The sequence below is a fragment of the Bos javanicus genome, chromosome 26 (genome assembly GCF_032452875.1).
Source record: "Bos javanicus breed banteng chromosome 26, ARS-OSU_banteng_1.0, whole genome shotgun sequence".
NCBI lineage: Eukaryota > Metazoa > Chordata > Mammalia > Artiodactyla > Bovidae > Bos > Bos javanicus.
In genome coordinates this window covers 49,770,898-49,794,936 of record NC_083893.1, presented here as the reverse complement: position 1 = coordinate 49,794,936, position 24,039 = coordinate 49,770,898, and the positions used below count along the sequence as shown (strand labels likewise).

The 24,039-nt window shown below is 49.3% G+C and overlaps 1 long non-coding RNA gene across 1 annotated transcript; it reads right to left on the bottom strand.

Annotated features, from left to right (window-relative positions):
• Window positions 1-1,354: 1,354 nt before the first annotated feature.
• Window positions 1,355-8,277, bottom strand: LOC133239568 (uncharacterized). The gene is made up of 3 exons (XR_009733888.1): window positions 7,337-8,277; window positions 2,161-2,284; window positions 1,355-1,572 (listed from the first exon to the last, which is right to left on the bottom strand). It is a non-coding gene; the product is annotated as an uncharacterized LOC133239568 (long non-coding RNA).
• Between the last annotated feature and the right edge of the window lie 15,762 nt (window positions 8,278-24,039).

The window sequence follows — 24,039 nt, the reverse complement described above, 5'->3', positions numbered from 1 at the left end:
GGTGAGGTCACTGGGACAGATGCAAGGGCACCCCTCTGCTGACGCGCCGGTGGGCAGAAAGCTCCCTGTGTTGGTGTCCCGTCCAGAGACAACCCCGGTCCCCTGGGCCTCGGGCATGGCCTCCCTGCTCATCTCAGCCTCCTCTCTAAGCCGTGTCCTCCAACTGACCCCTTACACGGGGTCTCTGTCTACAAGAGGCAGATGCGTGGAGCTCACACCTCAGAAGGCTCCAGTGGACAGACCATCTGCATGCACGGGAAGTGCCCAGCACCTGGCTGTCTCTGCACCTGGCCACGCCATAGCCTACCCTGGAGGTTCTCAGAACATCTTCATCCACCAGCTCGAGGCTGTTCCTCCTCCAGGACAACCCATGCCCGTGTCCTGGAGTGATGTGTGTCATCTGTGGAAAAATTATTTTGACTTTTACTGTGTATTACTCATGAAGAGAGCCTTCCGAGGATGCGTGTGAGCCTGAACTGTGATGGAAAGGTAACTCGGCCCTCCCTCTTAAGCTCCTCTGATCCTCCAGGTGACTGGGTGGGGAGATGGGACCACCTCTGCCCTGAGCCATGAGAGCTGTAGGTGAGGGTGAGCTGGTTTCTCCTCTGCAGCTGTTCATGCTCTGAGCATCAGGAATTTGAAAACCTAAGCATTTGTTGGCTGCAGATTTTACCTCTTGAACATGTTTTTTCATTAAACTTTTCACTGTCAGATAATTATAGGTGTATCAGTACATCAGCTGTAAGAAATCCTATGGAAAGAATCCATGTCTGTTAATCAGTTTCTCTAAATGGCAACAACCTGCAAACCTCGTGCCTTATGATCAGGGCAACGACACTCACTGCTCTTCGGTAAAAAAAAAAAAAAAGTCTTAGACTCCTTTAAGAGAATCAGTGAGTGCATGCTTAGTCACCTCAGTCGTGTCCAACTCTTTGTGGTCCTATGGACCATAGCCCCCCCAGGCTCCTCTGTTGGTGGGATTCTCCAGGCTTGAGAATATTGAAGTGCGTATCTATGCCCTCCTCCAGGGGATCTTCCTGACCCAGGCATCGAACCCATGTCTCTTGCATCTCCTGCATTGGCAGGCAGCTTCTTTACCACTAGCACCCCCTGGGAAGCCCCTAAAGAGGAAGCAGAGGTGTGCACGATTAAATGCTTAAAGGAATTTGAATTGCAGGACACCAAGAGACAAAAATCAGGAAAAAAAAAGAAAATTCTTAGAGAAATAGCTCTATTTCCATAGTAAGCTTAAAACTTCTTGTATTTACCATGATCCATCTAATTAATAATTTTTAACAAATAATGTCAGTTGATTTAACACAATGCGTATACATTCCAGCAGATCAACCTGATGTGAAACACAAAAGGTGTAAAATTTTAGTGAAACCAAGGATATAATGAGTAACAGAGGTTGAAGGATAGATATGCAGAAATACAGACCATACGGAACACCGAGAGGCAGCTTTAAACACTCACGATGGATCATGCCCGCAGTCAGGGAGCTTCATGGGACCAGTATTGCCTAGTTATTCATGCAAACAGTCGTTGGTTTCCCATCGTAACCTAGGAGAGCTGAGACAGTCGCTCAGTGGGGCGCGTGAACGTGCAGTCAGAGGTGACGATAAGGGTGCTGATGAGCTGAGGCTCTTCCTGTGAATCACAACCGCGCCCTGGTGACTGCAGCGTGAGCACCAAGCCACGCCGCCTAGTGCTCATCTGCTGTGGGTGGGGGGACGGAGCAGGTGACAAATGGAAGGAACAGACCAAGGCCTGGGCAAGACGTGGTGAGGGGCGCAGGGAGAGGGGAGGGGCGAGGGCCGGGGGGCTGAGACACAACTGCTCAGCGCTGGAGGAAGAACTAAAGCTGGCGCTGCACGTGGGGATAAATGAGAACAGCCCCCTGGGGACCGGGCGCCCACGTGCCATCCTGGGCGCAGTGGTACTTTCACAGCAAAGACGGGCAGCTGCCCGGGAAAGGTAGGCACGTCCAGGCGAGTCCCATCTGGGATCCTGGAAGTCTGAGGGGTGTCCTGGAAAGATGGGTTTTCTAATGGCCCTGGATGGAAGCCATGATGCTCGGCGTCTGTTAAACTGCTCTCTAAACGCAGCTGGGGCTGAGCACCCAGCAGAGACTCTCCAGAGAGAAATGTGGATCCAAACCTTCATCTGGAAGAAAGGGCGCATGAGCGAGAACGGAGCGATTCTGAAGCGTTTCACAGGGTGGAGTTCCGTGGGTGGATCCTGGGCGTTTTGCCTCCTGGAGGTAACAGCACCTCCTCTCGGGCTGTGGACGTGGAAACACCACTTGTCAGGCCTCCTCCCCCGCGCCGGCAGAAGCACGCTGTGGTGTGCCTGCAGCCGCACAGCTGGCCCAGAGCAGGGCACAGGCGGGAACCAGAGGCCCTGGCAGGCAGCCGGCGGGATGGGAAGCGAGGTGGAAACGGGGGTCGGCATGGGGCTTCTGGGGGGGCACCCCGTCCTCCCCCCAGAAGGAGCTGTGAGCAGACACGCAATCAAAACAGCCGTTCCTCTGTCCTGGAAGCTGACCAACTCTCCCAGTAAGCTGAGATGCTCTCAGTCCCGACAAGCTGCTGGACTCGGGGGAGGAAACTGGGGTTCCCGGGTGGCCCTGCTCCCGCCCCGCCCGCCTCGTGACCATCTGGTGGTCCTAAGCAATCATGGCAGGCCCGGAATTACCAGCAGCTTCACTACTGGAGGGAGCTTCTTGATTTGGACCAGAGGGTGGTAAAGCCCTGCCAGTTAGCATCGTCTGAAATCAGTAATGGTCTCCGTGCCGAGTAAACAGGCATGCCCAGCTGTTCCCCTAGTCTGAGGTCCTTGGTTTGATTGTGACAAGCCACAGACTAGCTAGAAATTAACCAGAGAGATACAGAAAAGACACAATGAGACTTCTCCACCATTCCCAGTCTCCCCAGCACTCAAGTCCAGAGAAGACCTGTGAAAGCTCAGTGGATCTCCAAGTGGGTATGGGCTTGAAATCACTTGGATTTTGAAGGCACTCTTGAACCCAGAGACAAATCCATTGGCAGAGGTGGGACGCTTGAGCGCAGATTCTGACTGGTTGTTGGTTGAGCATAAGCTCTGCAGATGCAGGGATGACCGCTGGGAAGCTGGGTGGAGAAAGAAACAGCAACCAGAAAACCCCGAACAAGACAAACAAGATGTCAGCGGCTGCGGCTCCAGGGGAAACAGATGCCACCGTCATCCAGGAAAGACATAAACAAACAGGCAGCCAAACCATCAACCCTCCTGAGGGGGGATCGGAATCCAGATTCTCTACACTCTATTGCCTAACAGATCCAGGATGGCTCTGCCACCGAAGCCAGACAGAGACATCGCAAACAAAGGAAACTGCAGGCCAGCATCCCTCGTGAATATAGACGGAAAAACCCTTAACAAAATTTTAGCAAGCTGAATCTAGCAACACAGAAAACAGATCAATTGCCAAGTGGGATCTGTTCCAAGAATATAAAGCTGGTGAAACATCTAAAAATGATTTCATGAAGTCAATCATATTAATAGAACAAGGGACAAAAATCTACACGATCATCTCCAAGGATGCAAAAAAGCATTTGACAGATCCACCATCTACTTGGGGCAAAACACATTCAATTAAACTAGGAATAGAAGGGAACGTTCTCAGCTTGATAAAGGACATTTACTGAAATCTCTCAGCTCACGTCCCACTCGGTGGTGAGAGAGAATTCTCTTCGCTAAGATAACACACAGGGCAAGCACATCAGACCTCAGCACAGCTGTGCAACTCGGAACCACAGGGTCCAGCCGCACAGCAGCAACAAGAAAATCAGAGCCACTGTGACTGAGAGAAAAGCAAAACTGTGTGTGAAGAAAATCTGATTTTGTATGAAGAGAACACTGAAGGTTTCAGAGAAAAAACTACTACATGAAAAACAAGCTTAGCGATGTTGCATAATATAAGATCATCTAAGAACCAAATTGCATTTTTATTTATGGTGTTGTTCAGTTGCCAAGCTGTGTCCTACTCTATGCAACCCCATGGACTGCAGCGCACCAGGCTTCCTTGTCCTTCACCATCTCCCAGAGCTTGCTCAAACTCATGTCCATTGAGTCAGTGATGCCATCCAACCTTCTCACCCTCTGTCGCCTCCTTCTCCTCCTGCCTTTATCTTCCCAGCATCAGGGTTTTTTCATTGAGTCAGTTCTTCACATCAGGTGGCCAAAGTATTGGAGTTTCAGCTTCAGCATCTGCCCTTCCAATGAATATTCAAGACTGATCTCCTTTAGGATTGACTGGTTGGATCTCCTTGCAGTCCAAGGGACTCTCAAGAGTCTTCTCCAACACCACAGTTCTAAAGCATCAGTTCTTCAGTGCTCAGTCTTATTTGTGGTCCAACTCTCACATTCATACATGGCTACTGGAAAAACCAGAGCTTTGACTAGACGGACCTTTGTTGGCAAAGTGATGTCTTTGCTTTTTAATACACTGTCTAGGTTTGTCGTAGCTTTTCTTCCAAGGAGCAAGCGTCTTTTAATTCCATAGTTGTAGTCACTGTCCGCAGTGACTTTGAAGCAAAAGAAAATAGAATCTATCACTGTTTTACTTCCCCCCATCTATTTGCCATTAAATGATGGCCATGATATTGGATGCCGTGATCTTCATGTTTTGCATGTTCTGTATATGAGCTGTGAATAATCTGAAAATGAGATTAGGAAACTAGTGCATTCGCCATAGAATCAAAAGAATAAAAGGCTTTGGAGTGATTTTACAGAAAACTTACAAGACTTAGACACTGAAAACTGCAGCGTGTCCCAGAGCAAGACTGAAGAAGAGCTAAAAAACCAAAGACATCCCATGTTTATGGGCCAGAAGACAATGCCATTAAGATGGCTTTTCTCTGGGAGGGGAGTTTGTGGGAGAATGGATACATGTGTGCATATGGCTGAGTGCCTTCACTTCCCCAGAAACGATCACAACACTGTTAATCAGCTACACTCCAATACAAAATAAAAAGATTTTTAAAAAGATTTTTTCTTCCTCAAGTAATCTATAGAGTCAATACAATCCCTGTCAAGCTTTTAAAAATAGATACTGACAAAGTGACCCTAAAAGGAACAAAGAAATATAAAGGACATAGAATAATCAAAATAATTTTGGAAAAGAGGAATAAGTTGGGAGATTTACTCTATCTTATATCAAAATCATTATAAAGCTATAGGCAATAGGACAGTGTAATTTTACCATAGAAAGAGGCATCCAGATAAACTCAGCAGAACAGAGTCTAGAACTAAAACCTTAATTATGTGGCCAATAGGGTTTCAACAAAGGCATAAAGGCAATTCAGAGCTGGAAACATGATCTTTTCAACAATTCTATAACTCCATGCAAAAAAATTGTATGTTTCTATCTTCAGCCAAACCCAAAAGTTAACTTGAAATGGATCATAAATTTAACATAAGACATAAAACTGCAGAAATTGTGGAATAAAATATAGGATAAATTCTTCAAGATCCTGAGTTAGGCAAAGAGTCCTTAGATACAAAAACAGAGGCATGATTCATAGAAGAAAGGTAATCTTGATTTTATTAAAATTAAAACCTTGTGCTTCAAGACATGCCATGAAGAAAATGGAAATACTTGACAGAGGCTTGGAGAAAATACTCGTAAATTGTATTTGGGGAAAATGGGCCTGTGAAAAATTCTTACAGCTCCATCTGTTAAACAACGCAATTAAAAAAAAAAAAAAAAAGATCAGGGCTTCCCTGGTGGCTCAGTGGTAAAGAATCCACCTGCCAATGCAGGAGACACAGGTTCAGTCCCTAATCTGGGAAGATCCCACATGCCAAGGCAACTAAATCCATGCTTCACGATTGCTGAGCCTGTGCTCTTGAGCCCGGGAGCCACGACCGCTGAAGCCGGGCACCTAGAGCCTCTGCTCTGCAGCAAGAGAAGCCATCGAGATGAGAAGCAGAGCCCCTCAACCAGAGAGCAGCCCCTGTTCTCTGCAACTAGAGGAAGCCCGTACAGCAATGAAGACCTGGCACAGCCAAAAGTAGGGAAATAATAATTTAGAAAGTGAACAGAGCTTTGAATAGCCATTTCTCTCAAGAAAATACGCCAACGGCTAAAAAGCACCTGAGAAGAAGTTTAACATCATTTGTTGTCAGTAACATGCATATTAAAATTACACTGAGATGGCGCTATGGACCCCTCAAGGCCATGGTGAAGACCACAGACAGGATGGTGAGTGGGCAGAAGACAGGAGAATCAGTGACCCCAGGCGCTGCTGGCCAGAAGGGAAGACAGTGCGGTCGCCTTGGAAAATTTCTTGGCTATTTCTCCGAAAGCCAACATTACACTTGCTGTCTAACCAAGCAAGGCCTTGGCTAGGAACCTCCCCAGAAATGAGAAGGTGTCCATGCAGAAACATCGATGTGTAGACTGCATCATTCACGATTTCCCCAAACTGAAAACAACTTTCAGAGGCATACATAGGTCAGAAAAGTGAAAAGTGGTGCAGCTGCATAATGGAATGCTGTTTTTTCTGTAACAAGCAATCAGTTACTGCTGTAGGCTACACCTAAAAATCACTTTGTACATGAAGGAAACCTGAAGAAATGTCTCCGTGTTGTAGGATCCCATCTCTATGACATTTCCTGAAAAGGCACATCTCTAGAGATGGAAAAAAGACAAGCGGTTTCTGGGACTCGGCATGGGATCCTGGATCAACCGGAGATGGGTACGAGGGGACGTTTGGGGTGATGGGTGTGGTGACAGACGCACAGACTATAAATCTATAAAGTCAGGGCATTGCACACACACGCTGACGGGTGTCGCTTTGTCGCTGGCGGGTGCCGCTTTGTCCAGCATCCACAGCAGTAAAGCTGTGCTCACTACTCATGCCTGCTCCCTGGAAGCGGGTGCAGGGGCCTCCAGGGACTCTGGAATCTGTGTCTGTGGTGACCCCGCATCAGGGCAGCATTCTGCCACCTAAGGGGCTCATGCAGCCTCTGGGGGTCTCTCTCCTCCGTCCGATGGCATCCACTTCTCCTTTCCCCAGACACCAACCACACATTCTCCTGATCTGAGGATGCAGGTTCCTGCCCCTGTGGGGGCAGGGCTCAGATGCTGCCTGCCTGGTTTGCTGTCCACCCTCCTCTCTGATCACATCTCCTTTTCCGTATCTACTTCCTTTCCTCTCCCATTGTCCCCCAGGGAAGCCTCGGGACATACATTTCTAGGCCACTGGGGCAGATAAACAGGACCCTCTCAGCCAGAGGCAATGGTTCCCTAGGACCCACCAGCCTGCCCTGTCCAGGAAGGAGATATGCCTACAGCTGCTGTGTGAGTCCCAGGATCCTGCCCTACACTCCCCCGAGGACAGGTGACCTGAACAATTGAGCGACTTTGAACAAAGTCACCCGGTGAGCAGGATGACGTCACAGAAAGATGCAGCTGAAATTCTATCTCAAATAGGAACCTCGAGCAGACCAAGGAGTCAGCGATTCCAAAAGAGGCTGACCTGTCAGCAAAGCCAGCCATGAGCATCTCTGAGAAATCCTCAGTATTTCAGAAGGGAAAGGGGTCTGTTCGCCTGGTGGCTGATACCCACCCCCAAACAATGCCCCCCAGAACATACCTAGAAAGCAGTTCAGCTCAGTGCAGTTCAGTTGCTCAGTTGTATCCGACTCTGTGACCCCATGGACTATAGCACACCAGGCCTCCCTGTCCATCACCAACTCCCAGAGTTTACTCAAACTCATGTCCATTGAGTCGGTGATGACATCCAACCATATCAACCTCAGTTGTTCCCTTCTCCTCCCACCCTCAATCTTTCCCAGCATCAGGGTCTTTTCCAATGAGTCAGCTCTTCGCATCAGGTGGCCAGAATATTGGAGTTTCAGCTTCAACATCAGTCCTTCCAATGAATATTCAGGACTGATCTCCTTTAGGATTGACTGGTTGGATCTCCTTGCTGTCCAAGGGACTCTCAAGAGTCTTCTCCACATCACAGTTCCAATGCAAAGAAATAGAGGAAAGCACTAGAATGGGAAAGACTTGACATTTCCTCAAAAAAATTAGAGACACCAAGGGAACATTTCATGCAAAGATGGGCTCAATAAAGGACAGAAATGATATGGACCTAAGAGAAGCAGAAGATATTAAGAAGATGTGGCAAGAATACACAAAAGAACTGTACAAAAAAGATCGTCATGACCCAGATAACCATGATGGTTTGATTACTCACCTAGAGCCAGACATCCTGGAGCGGAAAGTCAAGTAGGCCTTAGGAAGCATCACTATGAACAAAGCTAGTGGAGGTGATGGAATTCCAGTTGAGCTATTTCAAATCCTAAAAGATGATGCTGTGAAAGTGCTGCACTCAATATGCTCTCAAATTTGGAAAACTCAGCAGTGGCCACGGGACTGGAAAAGGTCAGTTTTCATTCCAGTCCCAAAGAAAGGCAATGCCAAAGAGTGTTCAAATTACTACACAACTGCACTCATCTCACATGCTAGCAAAGTAATGCTCAAAATTCTCCAAGCAAAACTTCAACAGTATGTGAACCAAGAACTTTCAGATGTTCAAGCTGGATTTAGAAAAGGCAGAGGAACCAGATCAAATTGCCAGCATCTGTTGGATCACAGAAAAAGCAAGAGAGTTCCAGAAAAACACCTATTTCTTCTTCATTGACTACATTAAAGCCTTTGTATGGATCACAACAAACTGTGGAAATTCTTAAAGAGATGGGAATATCAAATTGTTACCATTTTTCACCTTACCTGCCTGCTGAGATATCTGTATGCAGGGCAAGAAGCAACAGTTGGAACCAGACATGAAATAACAGATTGGTTCCAAATTGGGAAAGGAGTACATTAAGGCTGTATATTGTCACCCTGCTTGATTAATTTCTATACAGAATACATGATGCTAAATGGTGGGCTGGATGAAGCACAAGCTGGAATCAAGATTGCTAGGAGAAATATAAAAAACTTCAGATATGCAGATGACATCACCCTTATGGCAGAAAGCGAAGAGGAACTGAAGAGCCTCTTGAAAGTGAAAAAGGAGAATGAAAAAACTGGCTTAAAACTCAAGGTTCAAAAATCAAAGATCATGGTATCCAGTCTCATCACTTCATGGCAAATAGATGGGGAAACAATGGAAACAATGACAGGCGTTCTTTTCTTGGGCTCCAAAATCACTGCAGATGGTGACTGCAGCCATGAAATTAAAAGACGCTTGCTCCTTGGAAGAAAAGCTATGACCAACACAGACAGCATATTAAAAAGCAGAGACATTACTTTGCCAATAAAGGTCCGTCTAGTCAAAGCTATTGTTTTTCCAATAGTCATGTATGGATGTGAGATTTGGACCATAAGGAAAGCTGAGCACTGAAGAATTGATGCTTTTGAACTGTGGTGTTGGAGAAGACTCCTGAGAGTCCCTTGGACTGCAAAGAGATCAAACCAGTCAATCTCAAAGGAAATCAGTCATGAATATTCATTGGAAGGACTGATGGTGAAGCTGAAACTCCAATGCTTTGGCCACCTGATGCCAAGAACTGACTCACTGGAAAAGACCCTGATGCTGGGAAAGATTGAAGGCAGGAGGAGAAAGGGATGTCAGGGGACCAGGTGGTTGGATGACATCACTGATTCAGTGGACATGAGTTTGAGCAAGCTTCAGGAGTTGGTGATGGACAGGGAAACGTGGCATGCTACAGTCCACAGGGTCGCAAAGAGTTGCATATGACTGAGCAACTGAACTGAACTTGGGTTGCAAAGTGTCAAACACAGCAGTCATTTTCCAGGGCTGGAGTTAGGCTCTCGAGCACCCCTCTCCCAGAATCATCTCTGCAGGCTGTCCAAGCGCATGGAAATCTGTAGGAGAGGAGAGGAGAAGGTGCTTTTCATTTTTAGCAATACGCTGAAGACTCAGACTCCGCCAGAGCTCAAATTCCTCACCTGGATCCCCCAGGGATGCTCTTGACCACTTTTAGAATTTAAATTGAATCTTCAAACATTGTAATTATTGGCTTTCCCCTTCAAATTGAATGCATTTTGTAAAAGCTGCATTTGTGGAATACAGATTTGGAGGAGACGGATTTTTCAAAGCCCAGGGTTCGGTTAAATCTAGAGAGTGATATTTTGACAGGGAAGCATTCCCATGCAGTTGTGTGTCTGAGTTGGCTCATTATCCTTTCTTGAGCATATCATGGAGAGTCATTTGACTGGCGGCTTGGAGACCCCACAGAGCCTCCAGATGCTGTCCAGGCTCTGGGTCCTGCTGGTACACCGACTAGTTTGCTCCCCCAAAAGTCCTGCCCTGGGGGATTATTAACGTCTCAGCGCCTGAGGACACTGAGGTACACTTTTTCCTGCCTCATCTCTGAAAGACCACCGTCAGTTAGAGAACACAGGTGTTGCTGCAAAGTGGATCCAGTTGCCTGAAACACTGACTCCTTCTTCCAAGAGACCACGTCTCACAGAAGTAACTGAACTGTTGTTCAGTTGCTAAGTCATGTCTGAATCATTGTGACCTCATGGACTGCAGCATGTCAGGCTTCCCTGTCCTTCATTATCTCCCAGCGTTTGCTCAAAACTTATGTCCATTGAGTCGGTGATGCCATCCAACCATCTCATCCTCTGTCGCCCCCGTCTCCTCTTGCCCTCAATCTTTCCCAGCATCAAGGTGTTTTCCAGTGAGTCCACTCTTCACTTCAAGTGACCAAAGTACTGGCACTTCAGCATCAGTCCTTCCAGTGGACTGCAGCCCACCAGGCTCTTCTGTCCGTGGATTTCCCAGGCAAGGATAATGGAGTGGGTAGCCATTCCCTTCTCCTAGGGATCTTCCTGACCCAGAATGGAACCCAGTTCTCCTGCATTGCAGGCAAATTCTTTATTGTCTGAGCCACCAACTAAATCATCGGCAAGACCTAATTGCTTTTATGTTAAAAACATGAGGCTTTAATGAGGTTAAGTTACTCCTCTTCATGTCTAAGAAAAATGACCCAAGTACCTTTTATCAGAATTTTTCAAATAAAAATTTAAATATGTAAAAATACGTGCCCTGATTGCATAAAGTTTAACATTGAGAGATGCAAATTCACAATTAGGAAGAGTTATGCTTTGCTTTATATAAAAACTGATTTCATTTGGATACCTTCCAATAGAAGTAACCCTAGAAGGACAGTGCATCTGGTTAAAAGAACTTTACCTTGTTGACAACACTGAGGGCGGAAATGACACCAGAAGATAAGGAGCCCTTGTGATGAGTTTTGAGAGGAGATGAAGAGGAAGCCACTGGGAAGTTGCAACATCGCTTGGTAATGAGGGATCTTGTCAGGCTGAGTGTGCTGCTGAGACAGTTTTATGAGATGAATCAAGATAAAAATCTTCAGGGACTGTGGTCAGTGTAGCAGCTTATTTCCTCTGCGTGAAGAACGTATTGGAGCTGAGGGTCAGGAGCTTGCAGCTGCAGTGGCTCCTTCCCTCCCCCATCTGCACGCCAAGACCCTCCCCAATTTTTCTGACCTGGACAATCATCACCTGCTTCCTGGTAGGCAATTGACATGTGAAATTAAACTATTGGTTCTACTATATAATTTCCATAAGCCCTGCCCCCAGTCTCAGTAATCTGGCTACTCACAGGCATGTTATCACAAGGCAAGCAACTTTTACTGCCAAGAATTTATGTTACCTAAGTTAATTGAACCCAATTATGATCCAAAGTACGATGTTTAGCTGCCGGCACTTTTCTGTCGTTCCTCGAAACAGGGACATTTACGGCTAGAGAGAATGGCCAACCACAGGCTCGCCGACAGTTTGTTAGAGATTTTAGAATCAGTAGCTTGCACATTGGCTAAAGCATGTTAAAAGCCAAACAATTACGATGATGGGATGCATACTCATACTCCAGAATACCACACAGAAATGAACATAAAAGAAAGAAATCTTTCCTGCAGCCAGAACAAGTGTACACATTTGAATAAAAGTAAGCGATACTCTGGGCGCTATCTGGACCGTGGGAAAAGCAGTGGTGGACAGTGGGGAGCTGTCGATGATCCGAGTCTTCAGCATATGGGGAAAAACTGGTCACTGAAGTCTGTCCCTGCTGACGGCCGTCACCATGGCGGCACAAATTCGTGATTTGGGAAGATGGTATAGAGAAATGGTAGGTGAGGAGTAGGAAGGAGGGGAGGCAGGGAGGAGGAAAGGGTAGCTGTTGCTCGATGCTTTTAGGAAATCTGAAGAGAGACCTTTTTTTTTTAATCCCAGATCCAAACATTGTAAATTTGAACATAATTTGTTTAGTCTAGGTTATTAATGCACAGTCTTCAGTTCAATTCAGTTCAGTCACTCAGTTGTGCCTGAGTCTTTGTGACCCCATGGACTGCAGCACGCCAGGCCTCCCTGTCCATCACCAACTCCTGGAGTTTACTCAAGCTCATGTCCATCGAGTCAGTGATGCCATCCAACCATCTCATCCTCTGTCAAACCCTTCTTCTCCTACCCTCAATCTTTCCCAGCATCAGAGTCTTTTCAAATGAGTCAGCTCCTCCCATCAGGTGGCCAAAGTATTAAAGTTTCAGCTTCAGCATCAGTGCTTCCAGTGAACACCCAGGACTGGTTTCCTTTAGGATGGACTGGTTGGATCTCCTTGCAGTCCAAGGGACTCTCAAGAGTCTTCTCCAACATCACAGTTCAAAAGCATCAATTCTTCGTGCTCAGCTTTCCTTATGGTCCAACTCTCACATCCATACATGACCACTGGAAAAACCATAGCCTTGACTAGACGGACCTTTGTTGGCAAAGTAATGTCTCTGCTTTTTAATATGCTGTCTAGGTTGATCATAGCTTTTCTTCCAAGGAGTAAGCATCTTTTAATTTCATGGCTGCAGTCACCATCTGCAGTGATTTTGGAGCCCAAGAAAAATAAAGTCTCTCACTGTTTCCATTGTTTCCCCATCTATTTGCCATGACATGATGGGACTGGACGCCATGATCTTAGTTTTCTGAATGTTGAGTTTTAAGCCAACTTTTCCCCTCTCCTCTTTCACTTTCATCAAGAGGCTCTTTAGTTCTTCTTCACTTTCTGCCATAATGCACACTCTTGGTTTCCCCAAAGTCCTAATTTGGATTAGAGAAGACAAGGGGCATCCAATCTCTCCTCCTCAGTGACTCTTATGAGTGAAGGTTGCTCTTTGCTGAGCAGGAGACCATTGGATGCTGTGTCTCAGTAACTGAACAAGTGATGCGATGGGAGAGGCAGGGTCATGGTGTCTGGCTCGGTGATCACCTTCACACATGGGTACCTCTCCATCTTTGAACTCCAGAGCCAGGTGGGAGCATCTTTCCCTAGGTTTAGACCCCTGATAGGGAATCTGCCTTTTCTGAATACTTACTATGAGCCAGACACCCAAATTCATGCTTTAAATGTTTTAATATCTCTAACAACCTAATGATGCTGGTCATCCAATCCACACCTAGAGACTTGGGGCTGAGGAACGTGGTCACATCTGCCTGGATACTCTGTGATGATCTGGGGCTCCACTGTAACCCAAGTGGGACTCACTTTGAACTTGACAACCACCAGTCTCCAGTAAGTCTGCAGACATAGGCAGCCAAGCAGCTCAGGACATGCCATCAGCAGCAGTCACCCAGTGGGACTGAGTTCTCCCGTCTTAGTCCCCCTCCAGTACAAAGCAAGTCTGCGGGGCTCAGGCACCAGATGCCCTGGGGCGGCCCCAGCTGTGAAGGGGAAGGAGTTCTAGGCAGGGATGGAACGTGGTGGGGACGGGGGGCTAAGACCCCCCAGGCAGACAGGCTCAGCAGGACTCCACCCAGGGGATTGAGGGGGACAGAAGGACTGAGTGCGGGGACCAGGAGGCTGCATCACGGCAGGTGTGGAGCAGGTCCTGGTGGAGAGCTCCAGGAGAGCCTGGACCAGAGGGGCGCGGCAGCGCTGGACAGTCTGCTGGTCTCAGGACCAGGAGCCTGGCGGACCCTCGGGGCGGGTCCTGTAAGCGCGAGTACAGACCTTCAGGCGTCATCAGCCCCTCCTCCTCAGGACAAACTGACTGTGGTGGCAAGCTAGGGCTGGTGCAAGCCAGGCTGCAGGGCTGTGGGTCTGTGCGGCAGGGCTTCCGGGACAGTAAAGCTCGGGGCCGAGTGGCTGCCCGGGGGGGATTGTGCCTTCAGGCAGCTTGGGCATTGACAAGGGGTCCTCCCTGCTGTCATTGTCGCCCCAGCCCACCCCCTCGGGCCACCCCATGCTGTTCCTACTTCTCGGGGCACCCAAGCAGCAGTGATTCAGAATCATTTCTACCTCTGGATGGTCCCCAGCAGCTCGGCTCACTCTCTGGGGACTGCACCCCAGTTCTGGAGTTAGCTCGGGGTGATGCTTCCCTGGGCTCTCAGACCAGCAGCTGTGCTCACTGGGGTCCTGACCTGCTGCTCTCCTCCGCAGACCCTCTGTGCATGCGTGTGCATGTGTGTGTACAGGCCAGTGCCTGGGTAAGTATGTGCCTGCATGTGTGTGCAATATGTGTGTGTGTGCGTGTATGTATGTGCACACACCTGTGTTAGAGCTGAAGAATTGGGAGGGGCTGGCTGTACATGGACTGCCTCACAGGGTGTAAGGAGTGTGATTGGCTCTCTGGGCTGCCAATCATCTCTACCTCTGGGGAGAGACTCCAGGGCTGGAAGCAGAAACTGGTTTCTGGCAAAATCTCCTGCATCCCGCAGTCCACTGGCCAGGCCCTGGGGTGGGGAGAAGGGGGCTGCTCGGCCACTTGCAGAGGGTGCTCTCAGGGCTGAAGGCTGAGTCCCCCACGGGCTTCCTGTCGGGAGCCCAGGCTGGGGTGGAGCCCCTTGGGTCCTGGATGAACCGGGAGGACTCTGGATGAACCGGGGAGGACTGGCCACTTCCGGTGTCCGGCTCCACCACTGCCACTGACTTCACAAGAGCTGGATGAGGTCCCACCCAAGGTGGGCCCCAGAATTTATCATGCCTTTAAGGCCATCTCAGAACAGAGAATGGCATTTCCTTCACTCAGGGAGGGAGAGAAGGGAACTGGAGCCCCAACCGACAGCGTTTTAATCAACTGCCTGGAGTGCTGAGGGTCTCCGAGGTGGTGCAGTGGTAGAAGGAGTCTGCTGGCCTGCGCAGGAGACCCAAGAGACACGGGTTCAGCCCCTGGATTGGGAAGATCCCCTGGGGAAGGAAATGGCAGCCCACTCCAGTATTCTTGCCTGGAAAATCCCATGGACAGAGGAGCCTGGCGGGCTAGAGTCCACGGGGTCACAGAGAGTCAGACACGACTGCAGCACAAGGCACCACAGTGTGTGTTATGGTCTGTGTGTCCACACATGCCTGTACGCTGTTTTAGTCATTCTCACTTTCACCTTATTTTTTAGGAAGCTACTGAATTCTGAAGGCTTTAGGAATGTTGATTTATGAGGGGCATTGCTGCTGCTGCTGCTGCTGCTAAGTCACTTCAGTCGTGTCCGACTCTGTGCGACCCCACAGATGGCAGCCCACCAGGTTCCCCCATCCCTGGGATTCTCCAGGCAAGAACACTGGAGTGGGTTGCCATTTCCTTCTCCAACGCATGAAAGTGAAAAGTGAAAGTGAAGCCGCTCAGTAGTGTCCGACTCCTAGCGACCCCATGGATGCAGCCCACCAGGCTCATGAGGAGCGTAATTCTTTATAATCATATTCCATGTTAACAAATGAAATATTAAGATAATTAGCTGAATTCTTGATGCTGCATTTAGCTAACACATTACTTTCAAAGATCTCAGCACTCAGTGTCAGTGCTTAAATATAGGTTTTAAAATGTATTTGGTAAAGTGTAAATGTGTGTTGAAGAGCCGGGCCCTGTGCTCCCACTTCGTGCAGTGACGATGAAACCTCGGTGCTATTTCTATGGGACATGTTGCGTGTTCTTCACCAAGTGACAAAACAAGCAGCTCGGAATTTTGGAAGGGAAGCTGAAGCTCGTGTTCCAGCCTCAAGGAGTGAATTAGATTTGCCATAAAAAGCACGTAGGCATATTAACTGAAGGGTGCAACATGTCCCCCTGATCTTGGTTGAGGGGCTTACTTACATACTTGATACAAGAGTCCAGGCTTGGAAGCCTCAAAATTAAGGATGTGAGAAACACACACCCAGAAACAGCTTCTCCTCATAACAAAATTCACTAGCAAATCATGGAAATACAATATACATTTTTTGTCATACCATATAATTACTCATTTGGCATGCTGCAGTCCATGGGGTTGCAAAGAGTCAGACGGGACTGAGCAGCTGAACTGAATATAATTATTTAGAGTTGTAATTATATAAATTTATATTTTAAATTATCCATTTAAAATTATCCATAAGATAACTATATATGTCTATCTATAAATTATACAAAAAGTGCAGTGTGGTTTCTGCCCAGCGTCTGTTTTCCTTTGCTCTCCCCCACTGAGGACAGCATTCCCAGTGCTGAAATGGTGCCTGACACGTGCAAGTTACTCAAAGGCCGCAGCGGCTCCGACGCTTACGGTGAGCTGTCAGCACCTGGTCTGTATTATTCCTTCCACTTGTAGAACATTGAATGGATGTCTCCATCCTGAAACAGTTGTTTGTCTGTCTGTCTGTCTACACTCAGCGATCTCTGAGTGAGTCACCAGCTCCATACAAACACATCGCACCCAAAACACCTATGATTATGCACAATGATTCAAGTTCATTAACTCGCTGCCTGTTGGTCCAAACCTTCATAGAGATCTGGTGATACTCAGTCAGCCACATGAGCTGTATTTGGATCTGTATTTGGAATCCAGTTACTTCTTATTTGTGACCGATTTATGACATCAAAAAGACAAAGGAATGGGGATTCCCTGGTGGTCCAGTGGTTAAGGCTTTGCACTTCCACTGCAGGGAGTGTGGGTTCAATCCCTGGATGGGGAACTAAGATCCCACGTGCTGAGTGCTGTAGTCAAAAAATAGAAAAAAGTATGAAGGCGTGGCGGAGAAGACAATGGCACCCCACTCCAGTACTCTTGCCTGGAGAATCCCAGGGACGGGGGAGCCTGGTGGGCTGCCATCTATGGGGTCGCACAGAGTTGGACACGACTGAAGTGACTTAGCAGCAGCAGCATGAAGAGATGGAGGTACCAGTTGTGTCAACAGTTATCCTGATGGAGCAGCAAAGTCCATGGTCCAGGGGATGAGCCTGTTCCCGTTCCAGATGAGGAAACCGGGGCTGTGGTTTGGGGGGACACAGAAGGGACCCGGAACCTGTCAGAAGGACATGGAGGCACAGGCGGGGGTCTCTCGCCCAGCAGCGGCCTCGCCTCCCACATGCTGGCTCCTTGTTTCCCAGCGCTTGGAAAACATTACAGAACACTTGAATTCTCAACATCCGATCAAAAACTCTTCTATTTTCCTATCATGCTATCTATCTTGATAATTTTTTGATCTAACTTACACGGCCTGAATCCCCAAAATGTGTTTTGCCAGCTGGCGCGGCTTTATTGAGCTATACATCACGATGCTGACATCGCTGCTAACTAACCAGCCACAGTTACAGATGGCAGCAATGCGTTCTCGGAGACCCGGGCCAGGCAGATGATAGCAAATTCAGTTTTTTAATGGTCTTTCCTTATTTGGTTTTGAAAATGACAGAATATCAACCAATGTGTTCCATAATTCCAGAGACTAATAATACCGGAAGGTTTTGTTTTCTCATTAAAGATGAATGGCATTGACATTTAAATAGATCGCTTCCAATAGGTCCTTGGGACTTCACTCAGGTAATTATTAAAAATAGTTTCCAGCATATTGCGGCCCAGCCACATACATCTAGCCGTGTGATTCACAGGGAGAGAACCATGTCTGTTCATCATTTCTGCCTTGCTGGGGCTGCCATGGGGGCCGTCCCAGAATCCCCTGGGAAGAGCGAGGCTGGGCTGGTAAAGACTGTCATTCCAGTGAAGCTTCCCTTGGAGCCTGGAGTGACCTTGTCAACGTGCCCGGTCCTGCCCCGGGGAGTAGGCTGGCCTGTCTCGTCTCAGACGGTTTCCCGGACCATCTTTCTCCTGCCACAGCTCTAGCTCCAGAGGACCTGCCAGACTCCAGCCTGGTTTCGCCCCTGACCCCTGAACATTGTTTCCCTGGGTGTTTGAGCCTAACCTGTGTTAACAACAAATCTCACAGGTTGGAGCAATTCACTGAGTGACGTAGCTAGTACTGCTCTCCTTGCTGATATGCATTGAATAGTGTGTGATAACCAAGTTTCAAGATCAGAAGCCTACTTTGCTTGCTGCCCTCGAGGACTCTGGAAATCCCCATAGATTAAAGACTTAATTCCTGGGCTCCTCTCCTGTCAGAGCTTGCTTTTCATCACGTAGGAGCTATATAGACTCTACTATATCTACTATATAGCTGGTTGCAACTTTGATGTTATAGATAATTAAACACACACAAAAAAGAAGCAGATATCTGGTAAACCTGCCAGTCTCCTCATTGACTCTAGTTGGCTGTTACACAAGGCTTTCCACATCGCCTCAACTCCGAACCTCCAGTGTCCCCTACTTCCCGGCTGTGGAGCCTCCTTCCTCAGAGTCCAGCAACTATGGGTGCCTCCCTCGGCCAGGGGCTTGTTTCCCCGCATATCGAAGACCAGGAAAACCTGGACCTCACCCTTCCTCCCAGTGGCTGCGGCTCTCTCTCGAGATGCTACACCTCTTCTCTGTTTCAATGCAGGCAGCTCTGTTTTGTCCCTTCTATGGGATAACTTTCCCCTCTCACTTCTAAAGGTTCTCAACTGAGAGATAGAAGTCACTGTCCATATTTCTGCTCTGTCCATGTCTCCCTTGGAACCTGGCTTCGAATTCCCTCTGCCAGCACCAATTCTTGAATCCTAATATCTCTAGTGCCATGGTCTGGCCTCTCCCTCTTGTGGTCCACACAGGTATGATGGTTCCTCCTGTGCTCACCTGAGTGCATGACCCCCTCACAGCCCCTCCCTGTGGTCGCCTGAGGGCCCCTCTCCATCACAGCCCCCCGCCATGCTCACCTGAGTGCGGGTCTCCATCACTCACTGGGACAGGTGGTGATGAGTGTCCTGGCTGGTGTTCCACAGGGCTCCGCAGACCTCTCTGGCCAACTTCCTGGTGGCTCCAGCAGTGGGCCAGTGAGGGGTAAACCTGAGTCAGTGTTGAAAGGACACAGCCGTTCATGCTCCCTTAGTGCTGAGCTCGGCCGGCAGGCTGGTGGCCCTGGTTCCTCCTCCTGCTCTAGCCCAGCACCCGGGGCACACAGGACCCTGTGACACCGTGTGCAGCCCGAGAGCCCGGGCCTGTCTCGCCCTGAGTCCCTCCCTCAGGGCTCCCTCCACCCTCGAGTCTGCGGCCAGGTGGACTTGGCCTGTGTCTCTGGGCCCCAGCTCCGCCCCCCTCCCAACCCCCAGGCCTCTCAGCGCTCCTCTCCCAGAGCCCATGCAACCTTTCCACTCCTCTCTGCAGATGTCAACTGAACTAAACACACCCTAGACCAAATTCACCACCTCCCCAAGGTCACTTCTGATTCACTATGTGAAGTCACGAGCACTCTCTCCATTCCAAAGACCTGTGAGAGGTGTCCAGTCAGTGAGATGTGACCACATCACAAGGAGCTGGCAGCTTACAAGGGTGGAGGTCCTCCCAAAGGGTAGGGGGAGCAGGAGTGGGGAGGAGAAGCAGGTGGAGCAGGACATGGTCAATGATGACAACACCCCACTGAGCACCCCACACTGGCCCTGAGCCCTGGCTGCCCTCAGAGCTGATTGTATGGGCATCTGGACTCTGAGGTCTCTGCCCCGTACTCTCTTCTTCCTGGCTTCAAGGAGAAGTTAAACAGTGCATGGTGGGATGTGCAAGGTTAGAGCAGTGTCGTGGCCATCCCAGCCCTACAGGGGGAAGGATGAAGGACCAGCCCCAGGCCTGAAGGAGGGCCAGGGAGGACCACACACTGCCCCTGCTGGCTTCCTCCCGAATAGGCCAGCCCTGTCTCGGCGCAAGGACTTACGTTCAGAAATGCAAACAACACGGAGTCCACTTGCTGAAATCTTCCAGTTTGTGTTTAAAAAAAAAAAAAAAAAGCATAATTAAGGGTTTAATTAGTTCATGTGGGGCTACAGGTGAGTGTCATTAGTGCAAACCCAGGCTGCACCTGGAGCTTGTAAATGATTTTTTTTTTTTTTTTGTCTCCTGCGCTGAGTCTGATTGACTGTAACCATTAAACTTTTTCCAATTTAAAGTTGAACTTCAAGTAATAAAGCTGGCTACATTTGTTTTTAATATGAGGAATTAGAGCCTGACAACGGCAGATCAGGCTCAGGCTCTGATAATTAGTTATGGGAGCCACAGCCTCCACTGGCAGATCCTGGAAAAAAATTACACATAAAAATTGCAAAGCAGGTGGAATGTGGTTGGAAGGACACACATTTGACTCAACTGTAGCTGTTTCTAAAATGTAAGGAATCCAACAATCACTTTCAGGAAAGAGAAGCTACGATAGAGGCTTCTCTGTTGCAGAAGAAGAAGACATTTTCTCATGTGAGGGCCCCTTGTTGTATGTCTCAGCATCTGTGACCTGCATCCCTAGCCCACATCCATAGCCTACAGGCCTAGACTACATCTCCAGCCCGCATCCTGACCCCAAACCTGCATCTGTAGCCTATACCCCTAGCCCACATCCCGAGCTCGTATCCATAGCGTACGTCTCTAGCCTACATCCCTAACCCGCGTCCCTAGCCTACGTCCTTAACGCGCGTCCCTAGCCTACGTCCCTAACCCGCGTCTCTAGCCTACGTCCCTAACCCGCGTCCCTAGCCTACGTCCCTAACCCGCGTCCCTAGCCTACGTCCCTAACCCGCGTCCCTAGCCTACGTCCCTAACCCGCGTCCCTAGCCTACGTCCCTAACCCGCGTCCCTAGCCTACGTCCCTAACGCGCGTCCCTAGCCTACGTCCCTAAGCCGTGTCTCTAGCCTACGTCCCTAACCCGCGTCTCTAGCCCACGTCCCTAACCCGCGTGCCTAGCCTACGTCCCTAACCCACGTCCCTAACCCGCGTCCCTAGCCTACGTCCCTAAGCCGCGTCTCTAGCCTACGTCCCTAACCCGCGTCTCTAGCCTACGTCCTTAAGCTGCGTCTCTAGCCTACGTCCCTAACCTGCGTCTCTAGCCTACGTCCTTAAGCTGCGTCTCTAGCCTACATCCTTAAGCCGCGTCTCTAGCCTACGTCCCTAAGCCGCGTCCCTAGCCTACGTCCCTAACCCGCGTCTCTAGCCTACGTCCCTAACCCGCGTCTCTAGCCTACGTCCCTAACCCGCGTGCCTAGCCTACGTCCCTAACCCGCATCCCTAACCCGCGTCTCTAGCCTACGTCCCTAACCCGCGTCTCTAGCCTACGTCCTTAAGCTGCGTCTCTAGCCTACGTCCCTAACCTGCGTCTCTAGCCTACGTCCTTAAGCTGCGTCTCTAGACTACGTCCCTAAGCTGCGTCTCTAGCCTACGTCCCTAACCTGCGTCTCTAGCCTACATCCTTAAGCTGCGTCTCTAGCCTACGTCCCCAACCTGCGTCTCTAGCCTACGTCCCTAACCCGCGTCTCTAGCCTACGTCCCTAACCCGCGTCTCTAGCCTACGTCCCTAACCCGCGTCTCTAGCCTACGTCCTTAAGCTGCGTCTCTAGCCTACGTCCCTAACCCGCGTCTCTAGCCTACCTCCCTAAGCTGCGTCTCTAGCCTACAAGGAGAAGCTGACCTTGTGAACACCATGCTCTAGCAGCACCCATTGCAGACTCTCAGAAAGAGGGGCCAGGCCCATCCTGAGATGCTTTCCAATCCCAGGTCCCAAAGACAGGCCTGGACCCCTTTCCACCATCACTCCAGGCTGCCAGTGTGTTGGTGAGGGGGGATATGTATCATAAATCGATATATCTTTCACACTCACAGGCACATACACTCATGCATGAATAAAGGAAACCAGGGAATCAATAAATTTTAACCTGAAAATGTAAAATATAGCTAAATGTGCAAGAAGGGATTTATAGTTAAAAATGCAAGTTTTAACGATTTTACATTTTGTTTCCTATTTCTGCTTTCAGTCTCTATAAGCCACAAGGGAACCGTCTGTGCAGACCCAGGCAGCTCACAGGACGGGATATATTTCTACTCTTCCTGCTCTCCAGCCTGGCTCCAGGCTCTGCTGCAGCCAGGGCAGTCCTGCTGACCAGGGGTCTTCATGGCTCTCTGTCCCGCCCCCCAACCATGGGGGCCCCTTCATATCAAGTGCGCTCAGGGTCTGGCACGTGTTGAGGCCTCATTGAGCATTACATGAAAGACTGCGCCGAGCTAAAGAGTAAACTAGTCCAGGCAAGTGCATTTTCCAGAGTTAAAGCTCTTTCCTTGTGACCCAGGCTTATTCCTTCAAGCATCATTCTTCCTTTTTTCATATTACAAATCCAAAAGGAAATCCTTCAGGCTCTCCGATCTTCTTGGAGAGTCTTCCAGTTGGCTCGGTGGCTCTGCCTGGAGGCCAGCATGAGCCTGATTCTAGCAGATGCAAAACCCGACCCCCCTTTTGCTTCCTTGAGGTCCAGCCCCTCCCTCTGCTTGCTCCCTCCCTCACTGTCCACCTGGTTACAAAACCAGAAGCCTGGGCGTTGTCTCCTGGCTCCCTCTCTGCCTCCCACCTCCCACCTGTCACATGGGGGTCCACACCGCTCTTCACCCCCCGAGGTGGATTCTGGAGGCCTCTTGGTGAGTGCAGCCATGGGCAGGCACCAGAAGGAGACAGACAGTGAGGGGACAGTGAGTTGGCCTCCCCTCTCCCCTCCTTCCCCCTCCCCCCCGCCTCCCTGCTGCTCCTCCCCCTTCCTTCCCCCTTCTCCCTCCCCTCCATCCCTCTGGGTCAGCAAGGGTGACTTGACTCCTTTCCTCAAGACCAGGGTGCCTTTATGTGGCCCTCTATGGGGTGTGTCCAGGACAGAGGAACTAGAAAGGGCCCATGACATGTGACCCTTTGGTCGAGAAGGTGATTCTGGGCTACTCAAGAGTATTTCTGACATAAGAACCAGGTTGCAGAGACAGCAGAAGGCTGTTGCAGGGCTTATGGTTGGGCCCAGTGAGGGGAGCAGCCAGCTACATAACCCGAGGGCCCACTGCGGAACGATAATGTGAGGTCCCCCGTTCAAAAGCTATTAGGACTTTTAGGATGGTGGTGACAGAGCCCGAGGCCAGTGGTGGGCTTTTGGAGCACCAAGCTCATTCCCTGTGTGTGCCACATGCCAGGAAGCCGGTCATGCCCGGAAGCAGTAGCTTGTTTCATCTGAGGCTGGCCTTTGGACTGAGTGAGCAAGGTCGCTGAGGGATGATCCAACCCAGGGCCCACCCTGGGCCCTTCCTCACCCCAAAAACAGGGGAACATGAGCCAGGAAGCGTGGTTATGTCTCAGAAGAGACGGGTGCTCCTCAGACGCCCACATGCAGATTCCGCACCAGGAGTCGGGAATCCTGCTCCCACTGCCAGCATCTCTCGTGTGGAGCCGTAGCTGACCCGGAGGGGCTCCTCTGAGACCCTCCTCTGGGTCTGGGGGCGTGTGGACCCAGCCTCCAGAGCCACTATGCCCTTGACCACGGAGTTCTGCAAAGCTCTCCTTTAAGGGCTGAATTTTTAGGGTGAAGCAGCGTGCACGTTTACATGTAATTCACACTTAGTTATGTCCACAGCGTTCTCTGAAAGCAATTCTACAGGAACTGTCATTTTTCCATTTTGAAATTTACAGCGTTTTAAAGCTGATTTTTGATTAAAAATACCTTGTTAGCATTTCACTCTGGTGAAGTCATAGATCAAGAGAGTTGCAACATATTTTTAAGGTCCCAGAGAAAACACTGTTGGTAACTTCAATGGCTCAGATCATAAAAGAGGGGAGCTTTGCTTGTGTCTTATATAACAGCATAAAATATGGGGCCGCTTGCCTGCTACTTTTATAAATAAGATA